Raw genomic sequence first — 12,389 nt, 5'->3', positions numbered from 1 at the left:
TGTTGAGTTTAAAATCTAGTATAGACAGTTTACAATCTAGAAACAATCAGCCAAAGTTCTCTTTAATTTGTTGGTCTTGGTAGGGGGTTGAGTTTTAATACCTCTAAGATAGTTACTCTTTTTTTTTTTTTTTAAAGATTTTATTTATTTATTCATGAGAGATAGAGAGAAAGGCAGAGGGAGAAGCAGGCTCCCCGCAGAGCGGGGAGCCCGATGCGGGACTCGATCCCAGGACCCTGGGATCATGACCTGAGCTGAAGGCAGACGCTTAACCGAATGAGCCACCCAGGCGTCCCTAAGATAGCTACTCTTATGATTTCTATTTTACAAATGAAGAAACTGAAGCTTAGGGTGATCAAGCAGCTTGCCCAGCATCACAAAGTGGAAGAACTGAGATTTGTACCTGAACAGTATGATTCTAAGGCAGAGATCAGCAAACTTTTTCTATAAAGGGCCAGACGGTATGTATTTTAGGCTCTGGGATCAAATGGTCACTGATGCAAGTATTCAACTCTGCTATTACAGAGTAAAAGTACCCAACAATACTTTTATGAATGGGCATGGCTATCTTCCAATGAAATTTACTTGCAAAAACAAGCTCCTGCTCTAAGGCATATATTTTTACCTCCATGCTATTATGCTGTTTCATCCAGCCAGTCTGATATATTGAGCATGCTAGGTACATACAAGGTGGTGAAATTTATAAAATGAGTCTGCTCTCAAAAAGTTTGAAGATGAGAAAAAGATAATATGACTTTGAGTAAGACATTTAACCTCTGTCAATGACTCAATTTTAAAGCTACAAATATTGTTAAATAATATTTTCCCTTATACAATATGGATGTTGTGAAAATTAATGAGACAGTTTATATATATTATCATTTACTCGGCTGTCATTTCTTTTTTTTTTTTTTTTTGCTTTTTAAAAAATTTTATTATGTTAATCACCATACATTACACCATTAGTTTTTGATGATAGTGTTCCATGACTCATTGTTTGCGTATAACACCCAGTGCTCCATTCAGTACGTGCCCTCTTTAATGTCACTTTTTAATGTTAAACTGATGCTTGGTCTTTATCAGTCCCAAAGGAGATGAGTAAATAAATCAATCTGTTCTTTGCTCACATAGGAATCCCTGTATGTTAATAACTAGAAAATTTTATCTGATTTAATTGCCACATACTTTATTTTTATAAAGCACTTTTAAAACTTAGGTGGCTCAGTTGGTTGGGTGTCTGCCTTCGGCTCAGGTTACAGTCTCAGGGTCCTGGGATCCAGCTCCAAGTCGGGTTCCCTGCTCAGTGGGGAGTCTGCTTCTCCCTCTCCCTCTGCTCCTCCCGTCCCCCCACTCGTGCTATCTTTCTCAAATAAATAAATGAAAATAAAATAAAATAAAATTTATGTTACATTACATTTTCTCTTGGGGCCAAAGAACTTTTATATTTTCATTTTTTTAACATGATGGGAAAGAAAAAAATCTGTATAATTCAGAAACACTGCACTATGCCCTCAGCAAATTACACATCCACAGTATCTTCCTGTTATTTAGGTTTTCTGAGTTATAAAAATTCTCTGAGTGTATCTCATGGGCATTTTGACACTCATGGAGCGTCTGTAAAAAAACAGGCAGGAAGAATCAGACATTTACTTTTAGGGAGTAAAGAAGATAATTTTTAAATCGTTCAAACAATTATACACTCAAAAATAAAAAGGAATGAACTCCTGCTACATGTAACAACAGGGATAAATCTCAAAAGCATTATGCTGAGTGAAAGAAGTACAAAAGGCTAGGTCCTATATGATTCCATTTCTATGACATTTAGGAAAGGGCAAAACTACAGGGACATATTTCTTTTCAGTGGTTGCCAGGGGCTGAGACCAGGAGGAAGGGATGTGAGGGAACTCTTTGGAGTGATGGAAATGTCCTATACTTTGACTGTGGTATGGTCAACATGACTATACACAGGCCCAAACTGTACCTCAAAAAGGGTAATGTTTACTGTATGTAAATTAGACCTCAATAAGCCTGTCCAAACTGTTATAGAGCATTCCTCAAGCAAAGACAAATAGGACTAAGAGCTTGCAATAAATTGCCGATCAGGCTAAGTTCTGAATGGGAGCTTATATTGTGATTTGGGTCAAATGCACTCCATTTGATTACTCTCGAAGACATACCCGGTGAGAACTTCAGGGCAGGGCTGGTCTCTGAAAAGTGGGAGGAAAGAGAACATAAGTCAGGCAGTTGGAATGTCTGGACCCAGATGGCAGTGTCTGGCCATTCTTCACAAACTCCTGAGAGGTTCTTGTTTCACTGTGTGAAGGAAGTTTAGGTAAAATACATCCCTTTCTGCTACATTCAGTCTGACCCGTATCTTTGCCTCAAACTGCCTGGGAAAATAGAACGTGCCCACTGCTGACACTGTAACTTAGGTTATGTATTACTGCATTCAGAAATGTTTCTAGAGGGGCGCTTGGGTGGCTCAGTCGTTAAGTGTCTGTCTTCAACTCAGGTCATGATTCCAAGTCCTGGGACTGAGCCCCGCATCGGGCTCCCTGCTCGGCGGGAGGCCTGCTTCTCCCTCTCCCACTCCCCCGGCTTGTGTTCCCTCTCTCGCTGTGTCTCTCTCTGTCAAATAAATAAATAAAATCTTTAAAAAAAAAAAAGAAAGAAATGTTTCTAGAGCCAGCATTTCAAGAACATCCACTGGGAGTCTACCATCTGCTGGGCAGTGACAGAGCAGCTCACAGGAGCCAGATGCCTCCTCTCCTGGAGCTTACATTCCAAAGGATGGCTAACAGCTCACAGTTATCGAGTGCTTACAATACGCTAGCTGCTATGTGGGCCAACTCATTTAACTCGTACAGCTACCGAGGTGGGCAAACGCTATTACTATCATTCCCGTTTACAGGTGAGGAGACGGAAGCCCTGAGTTAAGTAAGCACACATAGGTCCAAGGATGGCTAGTAAGCAGCAGAACCGGGCTTAAGCCCAGGCCAACCTGCTCCGTCGTCCGTGCTCTTAGCTACAGTCTCCCTACACTGCAGGTCAGCACAAAGGTTGTACTTACATAGTCCCAGAAAATCAGTACTAGAGGCCTAGGAAATGACTTTAACATTAAAGAAAGCTATCCCATTTATATAGAAACAGTGTTACTTCATGATATAAGGTTAAGCAACATTAATAATTTTTTTTCAAAAAGAAATACAAATTAAGATACATACAGAAAAACGTTTACCTTATAATCAAAGAAATAAAACAAAATGAGATTTAACATTTTGCTTATTAAATTAGCAAGCAAAGAATTCAGATGGAGACTGCAAAGACTAATGCATTGTTAATGGAAATGTAAATTAATACAGTTTGAAAGGCAGTTTGCATTCTGAGCCACAAAATACTTATTTCTTTTAACCTAGTTTTTCCATTTATAGGACTTTATCTTGGGGTACCTGGGTGGCTCAGTCGGCTAAGTGGTTGCCTTCGATTTTTTTTTTTTTTTTTTTTTGCGAGAGCGAATGAGAGACAGAGAGCACGAGAGGGAAGAGGGCAGAGGGAGAAGCAGACCCCCTGCTGAGCAGGGAGCCCGATGTGGGACTCGATCCCGGGACTCCAGGATCATGACCTGAGCCGAAGGCAGTCGCCTAACCAACTGAGCCACCCAGGCGCCCTAAGTGGTTGCCTTCGGCTCAGGTCATGATCTCAGGGTTCTGGGATTGAGGCCCAGGTTGTCAGGCTCCCAGCTCAGCAGGGAGTCTTCTTCTCTCCCCTCCCCCCTACATATTCTCTCTCAAATAAATAAATAAAAATTTTTAAAAAATACATGACTTTATCTTTAGGAAATAATCTAACATACGGAAAAAAGTTATGTGCAGCAAAGATCTTTGTTGCAGCAAGCGATACAGATTTATAACAATATTCATTATTTATACAGTTCGGTATATAAACAATTTAAAAATCCAAGCTTAAAAATAAAAATTAAAATAAAACCTACACACCTCTGATCCAAATTTGTCCTTTTCAACAAAGCAGGTGTTTGTAGTCTCACCTCCTCTGGTTAGGCTGTGGTTAACATCAGCTAAAAGAACACATAAGCAGAAGTGTGCCAAATCACAAAATAGTTATCAAGATTTTATTTTATTTTTTTAAAGATTTTATTTATATATTTGTCAGAGAGAGAACACAAGCAGGGGGAGCAGCAGAGGCAGAGGGAGAAGCTGGCTCCCCGCTGAGCAGGGAGCCCAACGTGGGACTCGATCCCAGGACCCTGGGATCATGACCTGAGCCGAAGGCAGCCGCTTAACCGACTGAGCCACTCAGGCGTCCCAGGTATCAAGATTTTAAAAAGGAAGAGATATCATTTGCCAGTATGAGGAGTCTGGTGGACATATGTAACAGTATCAGGCCCCAAATTACATCAATCTGTGGGACTCTTTCTTTTTTCTCATCTCCAAATGCCAGAAGAGAATAGAGTTTTTTCTTTCCACAGTCCCTCCTAATTTTACACATTGCCAAAACATGTAAATTTATGCAAAAGCAAAATGCTATTTTAGTACTTCCTGACGGAATCACTTTTATTGTTATCTTCCTATAAAAACAAACATCTCACACTGAGTTACCCCTACAAATCCAAAGACTGAGAACTAATTATTACAATTACCAGGGATAATGAACATTTTTCAGCTAATTATTTTCCTTACAGACATTAATGGTTTTTTTTTTAAACTACAGATCTTATCTAGGATGAGGAATATCTCTGTGGTTTTCTTACCCTATCCAGACCCCCCAGATAAAGCTTTTGTCTGGAGTCCTCTATGTCTCCCTCCTGCTCTAGTGCACATCTTCAGGAGAAAAGGGAATGAGAAAATACTTGCTGGTATGCTGGTCTACCTTACAAACTGCAGGAGGTTCAAAGGACAGGAGTACATGGGGCAGAGGGTACTGAGAGTGAAGCAGGACAGGTAGGCAAAGGTGAACACACTAAAACTCATTCTGCATGTATGCACATCAAATCATTTTATTTTTACAAATCAATTTATGCCTGCTTGAGAAAAGCAGGCATAATTGTCCTCATTTTACTGGTAAAGAAATTGAGGTTTTCAAGGTTTAAGCAGCTTGCCCAAAGTCACTTAGCTGCCAAGGGGCAAAAGCAGAATTCAAACCTGGTTTCAGCGCAGTCACTTTAAGCTGGTGTCCTTAATTATCTGTCATGCAGCACCTGTCTTCTGCAGAAGGAGGATATGTCTTCTGCAGAATCTGTTCATATTAACATGAACTTTATAAGTAGCTTGCTTTAAAAAAGCAGGTAGCAAAATAGTATGAAACCTCACCCTATTCAAACTACGGGATGTTTAAAATATCAAAATATGGGAGTGACTTAGGTATGAGTTCTCTGGTATGGCTATTTTTGCTAGATTTTTTATAAGTGAAAGTTATTTTAATATTTTAATATTTTTTAAATCAAGGATAAGAGGCGAGATACTATGTCCCCAGCAGGCTGGAGGAGAGGCTACTGGAACTAGTTAGCACTGGTGATGACTGCATTTGCACAATGTGACCAAGGCTTAGAAAGATTTTGCCCAGCTTTCCTAAACAGATTCTCCCTCAAGAAACAGGAGAAAATGTACTAGAGATACAGAAATAAGTGCTAGGACTTTTTTTTCTCCTCTGTGGATACTAATGATAACTTTTTCTTCCTTTTCATGATAACTTTAAACCAGAACCTTTTTTTTTTTTAAGATTTCTTTATTTTAGAGAGAGTGCGAGTGGGGGGAGGGCAGAGGGAGAGAGAATCTCAAGCTGACTCCCTGCTGAGTGAGGAGCCGGATGGGATGCGGGGCTCCATCTCACAACCCCAAGATCACGACTGGAGCTGAAATTGAGAGTAAGACGCTCAGCTGACTGGGCCACCCAGGCGCCCCTATGCCAGGACTTTAAGAGTGATTACCTTCCCCAGGGGGTGAGCTATTACAACAGTATAGAGTAGTAACTGCTCTCCCATCACATACAGCATGTAACCACTTCTGCATAAGGCAGGTGGGAAATGTTCCACAAAGAAAATGTCTTTGTGGGGCGGGTGGCTCATTCATTAAGCGTCTGCCTTTGGCTCAGGTCATGACCCTGCGATCCTGGGATCCAGTCCCGCATTGGGCTCCCTGCTCCACTGGAAGCCTGCTTCTCCCTCTCTCACTCCCCCTGCTGTGTTCCCGCTCTTGCTGTGTCCCTATCAGATAAATACATAAAATCTTTAAAAAAAAGAAAAAGAAAAGAAAATGACTTTGGAGTGAATATGAAGAAAGAGTCAGTTAGCTGGGGAAGCAAGAAAAGAGTAGAGAAAAGAGCATTTAAAGGTTCAGAGGAGTGAGAGCACAAGCTTGTGTTTCTCTGGAGTTGAAATAACAATACTGAAAAAGAAGTTGTGTGCTAGGATCTGTCCTGGAATAGTTCTCCAGCTTCCATCAATATGCAAAATTAGAATTCAGACAGAATCCTTAAAGTGTTGATTGATGGTGGTGCCAGTTAAGAGACATCACCCTGATGGATGTGGCAGTTTGCTGTCACCTTTTGATATACATTCTTCTCTCTCCATGTTGACATATCACACAGGTGATAGCCAGCCATAAAGATAAGGTATTATTTTCACCTAAAACAAATATCAAGTAGACAAGTTGTGGGTCTTAAGCAGAGATTTATCATCTTCTACAAAATACTAATGAAATAGTTGCCAACTGAGCTGAAATGATTATAGCTCCCCAAAATGTCCTTTCCTGAGAGAAACAAGCAGAATGCGAACAAGGTCTACCTTTATCCAAGAAGGCAAGAGCTGGATGATCTTTGTTCTCTCCTTCGAAGGAGTTATAAAAGACATCAATTTATTTATAGGATTTTCTATAAGGACCAAGAGACTTTCAGGCAAAAGCTCTATTTTCGCAAATTGAAAGAACACAAAAACAGGCCACTCATTTTCAGAAGGCTATACTTGCATAATCCAAACATTTTAAAGAACATATTTATCCCATAGGAACAACAGAGAAACAGCATTTGGTATTTCTACTTGATCTGGGGAAAAGAGAGTATTTGGGGGTGCTCAGTTGGTCAAGCGTCTGCCTTCAGCTCAGGTCATGATCTCAGGGTCCTGGGACAGAGCCCCACATCTGGCTCCTTGTTCAGGAGGGAGCCTGCTTCTCCCTCTGCCTGACACTCCCCCTGCTTGTGCTCTCTCTCTCTGACAAATAAATAAATAAAATCTTTTAAAAGAGAGAGAGAGAGAGAGTATCTGTACTGTCAACAACCACATTTCGAGGCCTTTCTAGGAGTTGTTTTACAACTATAAGAATGCATGCATGCATGTGTATTTATTTACAATTTGCCTCATTCCATGGAAGTTTGGAATGGCTTTCAGCAAGTACATGTTGTAACTAAATAACAGTAAAATATTAATAGAAATTTTGAAGTCCAGACAGGGAAAACGTTAAGTGAGAGTAGAAATTCAAGACCACTGAAATGAAAGACACAAATATGCATGCCATAATTAAACTCTGAGTTAGACTTTAGGGCCCTGAGAGGTCAAAATGAAGAGAGAGGCACAATTAGTCCCATTATTCTCTTTAGTAGAAAGGAAAAGGCTTAGAACACCTCAGGAAAACAAAGTTTTCCCGGCCTTGAATTTTAAAAGGAAATGGAGCATTCTTTGGGGGGCACTAAATTGACACTGCCCTCAAAACTTCTATGTTAAATGCAATAACTGATTTCTTTCTTCCTCCCAATCATCCTTTGATTAAAAAAATATACACACACACACAAGAACAACAACAACAGGGTAGCATGTTAGTAACTTATTCTCAAACGGTTCAAGAAAGAAAATGTTATTTGTACTATACTTGCAATTTTTCTGTAAGTTTGATATTTTTTTAAAAAGCAATGAATTGCAATAATATATCTACATATCAGATTGTAAACATTAAAAGACTGACCAATAGCAAGTATTTGTGAAGGTATGAAGTATCATAAACCCCCATACAGAGCTGGAGAGGGTTAAGACTGGAACAATCATTTTAGAAAACATTTTAGAAAAAATCATATCCCCTATGACTCAGAGACTGCATTCCTACAGAATCTCCTAAATGTGAGTACCAAGATGGTCATGTGGCACTGTTTGTGAGAGTCAAAAACTGGAAAGAGATTAAATATTCATCATAGAACAGATGAATAAATTGTTTATGATATTTATATAGTGAAATATCATACAACAAAAATGAATGAATTAGAGCAACACTCATCAACAAGGATGGACTCGTATATAATGTTGAATCTGAAAGAAGCAAATACAGCCATTTAACAAAGTTCAAAATAGACTAAACCACATTGTTTAGGTGGTAAAAATTTAAGAAATGTAAGGAAATAACTGTCACAAAAGTCAAGACAGGGAAGGTGAGAGGGAATGGGTTATGGGGGGTGGGGAAGATGCACAGAGAGTGGGGGTGGTCTCTGGATGCTGGCAGTGTTCCATTTCTTGCCATCAGACTGGTGCTCATTTTATCATTATTTCTTAAAGTGTACATATATGATTTGTGTACGTTCTGAATATATATATTTCCCAATTTTAAAATTATTAAAAACAACTGTTTACATTTACTGAAAGATTACGATTTGCCAGCTACCATATTGAGCACATATACATGTTTTACCCTATTTAAACTTTCCCATCCTATGCGGCAGTACCATTATTATATTCTCCATTTTACGTATGTATAAACTGAAGCTTCCTAAATTATCTAACTTCTACACTAACAAATGGGGACATGACTTCATTCAGGCTCATGTGAAGCTTGCAAATTTAGCCATTAAACTGGGCTTTCAAGAATTGCTTTGATTTTTCTCTATTTTTCAATATATGTTATTAGAATTTGGGCTTCTTACGAGATTTCTCTATAAATTCCCATACTATTGGGGCACCTGGGTGGCTCAGTCGTTAGGCATCTGCCTTCAGCTCAGATCATGATCCCAGGGGCCTGGAATAGAGCCTGGCATCTGGCTCCCTGCTCAGCGAGAAGCCTGCTTCTCCCTCTCTCACTCCCCTTGCTTGTGTTCCCTCTCTTGCTGTGTGTGTCTCTCTCTCAAATAAATAAATAAAATCTTAAAAAAAAATAAAAGACACGTTTAAAAAAAAAATTCCCATACTATTTAGTATGGTGCTTTAAAATTGAGGCTTGATAAGTATTGCTGACTAGCTCAACAATTTGCTATTTCTAATGGAACCATAAACTGTTGTGTAATGTCCTGAGATATTTTTTAATCCATCAATCAGAGCCGAGAGCTTGAGTTTTCAATTATAAGGCAAAAGACGTTAAAGACATTTGAATTAGGAAAATATTTACATTGAAACCAAAGGCAAGAGGTTTGCATGACTTTGACAACAAGAATGAGTATAAGCATATTACAGCAATCTCAAAGAGACCAATGGACTTGAGATAGTGTTCCATGTACAGCTCATTTGAAGAAATTTTGTTATTGTTATGTTAATCCCCATACATTACATCATTAGTTTTTGATGTAGTGTTCCATGATTCATTGTTTACATATAATACCCAGTGCTCCATGCAGAACGTGCCCTCTTTAATACCCATCACCAGGCTAACCCATCCTCATGTGAAGAAATTATATGCAGCTATAAAATTTCAGACTCACTTTGAAAACCATGTTTTTGTACTTGACAAAATTCTACTAAGCTAATTTTACATATATTTTTTTAAAGATTTGTTTATTTATTTTAGAGAGAGAAAGAGAGAGCACATGAGCAGGGGGAGGAGCAGAGGGAGAGAAACAGACTCCCCACTGGGCAGGGAGCTGGCTACGGGTTGGGTCTCATAACCCTGAGATCATGACCTGAGCCAAAATCAGGAGTCCCACACTCAAACGACTGAGCCACCCAGGTGTCCCCCACCAATTGTATTTTTAAAAGAAATCATAGCTTTTAATTTTCTTTATTGGCTTTGGATTTATGTAATGTCTTTCTCAAAAAAAAAAAAAACCCTCTAAGTTTTGTTCACTCAAACATTATCCCACTTACTTCCCATGTTTTCAGAAGTTTTATTTCCAAATTTACAGATAAACAAATGTAGAACATTTAAAAGAAACTTTAAAAAGTATTGGTAAGGGGGTGCCTGGCTGGCTCGGTTGGTAGAGCATGTGACTCTTGATCTTGGGGTTGTAAATCTGAGCCCAACATTAAGTAGCAATTACTTAAAAATAAAATCTTTGGGATGCCTGAGTGGCTCAGTCCTTAAGCGTCTGCCTTCAGCTCAGGTCATGATCCCAGGGTCCTGGGATCAAGTTCCGCATTGGCCTCCTTGCTCAGCGGGGAGCCTGTTTCTCCTTCTGCCTGCCTCTGCCCTTGGTTGTGCTCTCTCTCTGTCTCTCTGACAAATAAATAAATAAAATCTTTAAAAATAAATAAATAAAATAAAATCTTAAAAAAAAAAAGTATTAGTAAAAAAGATTTACCAATCTCAAGCTGTAGGATTTGAGAGTTTGAAAATTGTGTATTTCTTCTCTAAAAGCTAGATGTTTCCTACCAAATTAGTACTACAATCCACCAATGGGATCATCTCCTATGTAACTCTCATCAGTTTTAGGACATAGAAAATTGAGTTGAGATCAACTAGCAGCACTGGCAAGTGAACAGGAAGGAGAGCTGGCAGCTGTGGTACTGAAGAGGAGAAAAAGATCGCTAAGGATCTCACTGTTTCATTCTTGCCATGGACAAAAATAAGTTTAAATACATTTATAAAATCTAAGGATAAACATTACTACAATTGAAATAGGATATTTAACTTACGAACCTAATCAACTGAGCAAATGATAGGAAAGAAAACATAGGAACAACATTAAATCCTAATAAATAGAAGACATAAAATATGCAAGGGATAATGACAAATAAAAAGGATGCTCAATATCATTAGTCGTTAGGGAAATGTAAACCAAAAGCCCAATGAGATATCACTTCTCACCAACGAGGGTGGTGTATTAGTTTGCTAGGGCTGCCATAACAAAACACCACAGCCTGGAGCTGCCTAAACAACAGACCTTTATTTTCACACAGTTCTAGAGGCTGGAAGTCCAAAATCAAGGTGTTGGCAGGTACAGTTTCTCCTGAGGCTCTGTCTTTGGCTTACAGATGGTCACCTTCTTGCTTTGACCTCACATGGTCTTTTTCTGTGAATGTGCACCCCAGGTTTCTTTTCCTTTTCTTATAAGGACACCAGTCCTATTGGGTAATGACCCCATCTTCATGATCTCATTTTAACCTTAACTATCTCTTTAAAGGACCTATCTCCAAATACAGTCACAATGGGGGACTGGGGCTTCAACATATGAATTTGCAGGGTTGGGTACACAATTCAGTCCATACCAAATGGCTATACTCAAAAAGACTTGCAATAAGGAGAGTTTATGAGGATGTGGAGAAATTAAAATCTTCATTCATTGATGGTGGGACTGTAAAATGGTGTAGCCACTTTAGAAAACAGTCTGTGATTTCCTCAAAAAGTTAAACACAGAGTTACCATATGACCCTGCAATTTCACTCCTAGGTATATAAAAGAAATGAAAGTGCATGTCCACACAAAAGGATGTACATGGATGTTCATATAGTATTATTTAAAATAGCCAAAAAGTTGAAACAACCCAAATGTCTATCCCCTGATGAATGGATAAATGACATATGAAATAGCCATATAATGGAATATTGTTTGGGAATAAAAAGGAATAAAGTATTGATACATACTACAATATGGATTAAGCTTGAAAACGTTATGCTAAGTGAAATAAGCCAGCCATTATATGATCCTATTTATATAAGATGCCCAGAATAGGCAAATCTGTACAGACAGAAAGTAGAGTAGTAGTTGCCTAGAACTAGGGATAAGAGGGGATGTTGAGGGAAAAAAGAAAATGACTGCTAGTGGGTACAGGGTTTCTTTTCAGGGTGATGAAATGTTCTAAAATTGTGATAATAGTTGCAAAATTCTGTGAATATACTAAAAACCACTGAATTATAAACTTTGAATGAATTAATTATATGTGTGAACGGTATCTCAATAAAGCCGATAAAAAAGAACAAATATATCAAATATATCATTGCAACATATATGTAAATGGATTAAGTTCCTCTATTAAAAGAGCAGGACCCTCAGCGTGGGTTAAAAAAATTTTATCATGTATCAGGGACAAGAAATACACAAGAGAAAAATCACAAAGAAATTTTGAAAAAAAAAGTTCTGGGCAAAATATATATCAGAAAAATGCAAAAAGAAAACTAAGAGGGGCAATATTACAATTAGATAAAATATTCTCTGATCATGCTTATTACAGAAGAATAATAAAATATTGAA

At 38.5% G+C, this 12,389-nt stretch overlaps 1 protein-coding gene across 11 annotated transcripts in view; it reads right to left on the bottom strand.

Moving 5' to 3' along the window:
* Positions 1-12,389, bottom strand: part of CRACD (capping protein inhibiting regulator of actin dynamics) — a 252,420-nt gene that overhangs the window by 145,794 nt on the left and 94,237 nt on the right. For 8 of the 11 annotated variants that reach the window (XM_064584524.1, XM_064584522.1, XM_064584527.1 and 5 more), the window contains one exon: positions 3,996-4,075. The exons of 1 other annotated variant lie outside the window; for it this stretch is intronic. The gene's annotated coding sequence lies outside the window, so the exon portion shown is untranslated. Of the gene's footprint in view, positions 1-2,177; positions 2,208-3,995; positions 4,076-12,389 lie in introns of all 11 variants that reach the window. 2 more of the 11 variants (XM_064584526.1, XM_064584525.1) reach the window with 1 other exon arrangement.

The sequence above is a fragment of the Mirounga angustirostris genome, unplaced genomic scaffold (genome assembly GCF_029215605.1).
Source record: "Mirounga angustirostris isolate CCGP_5_RB_7025 unplaced genomic scaffold, mMirAng1.0.hap1 SCAF_2, whole genome shotgun sequence".
Classification (NCBI taxonomy): Eukaryota; Metazoa; Chordata; class Mammalia; order Carnivora; family Phocidae; genus Mirounga; species Mirounga angustirostris.
Note: the sequence above shows the minus strand (reverse complement) of the source record. Positions and strands in the feature narration are given on the sequence as shown.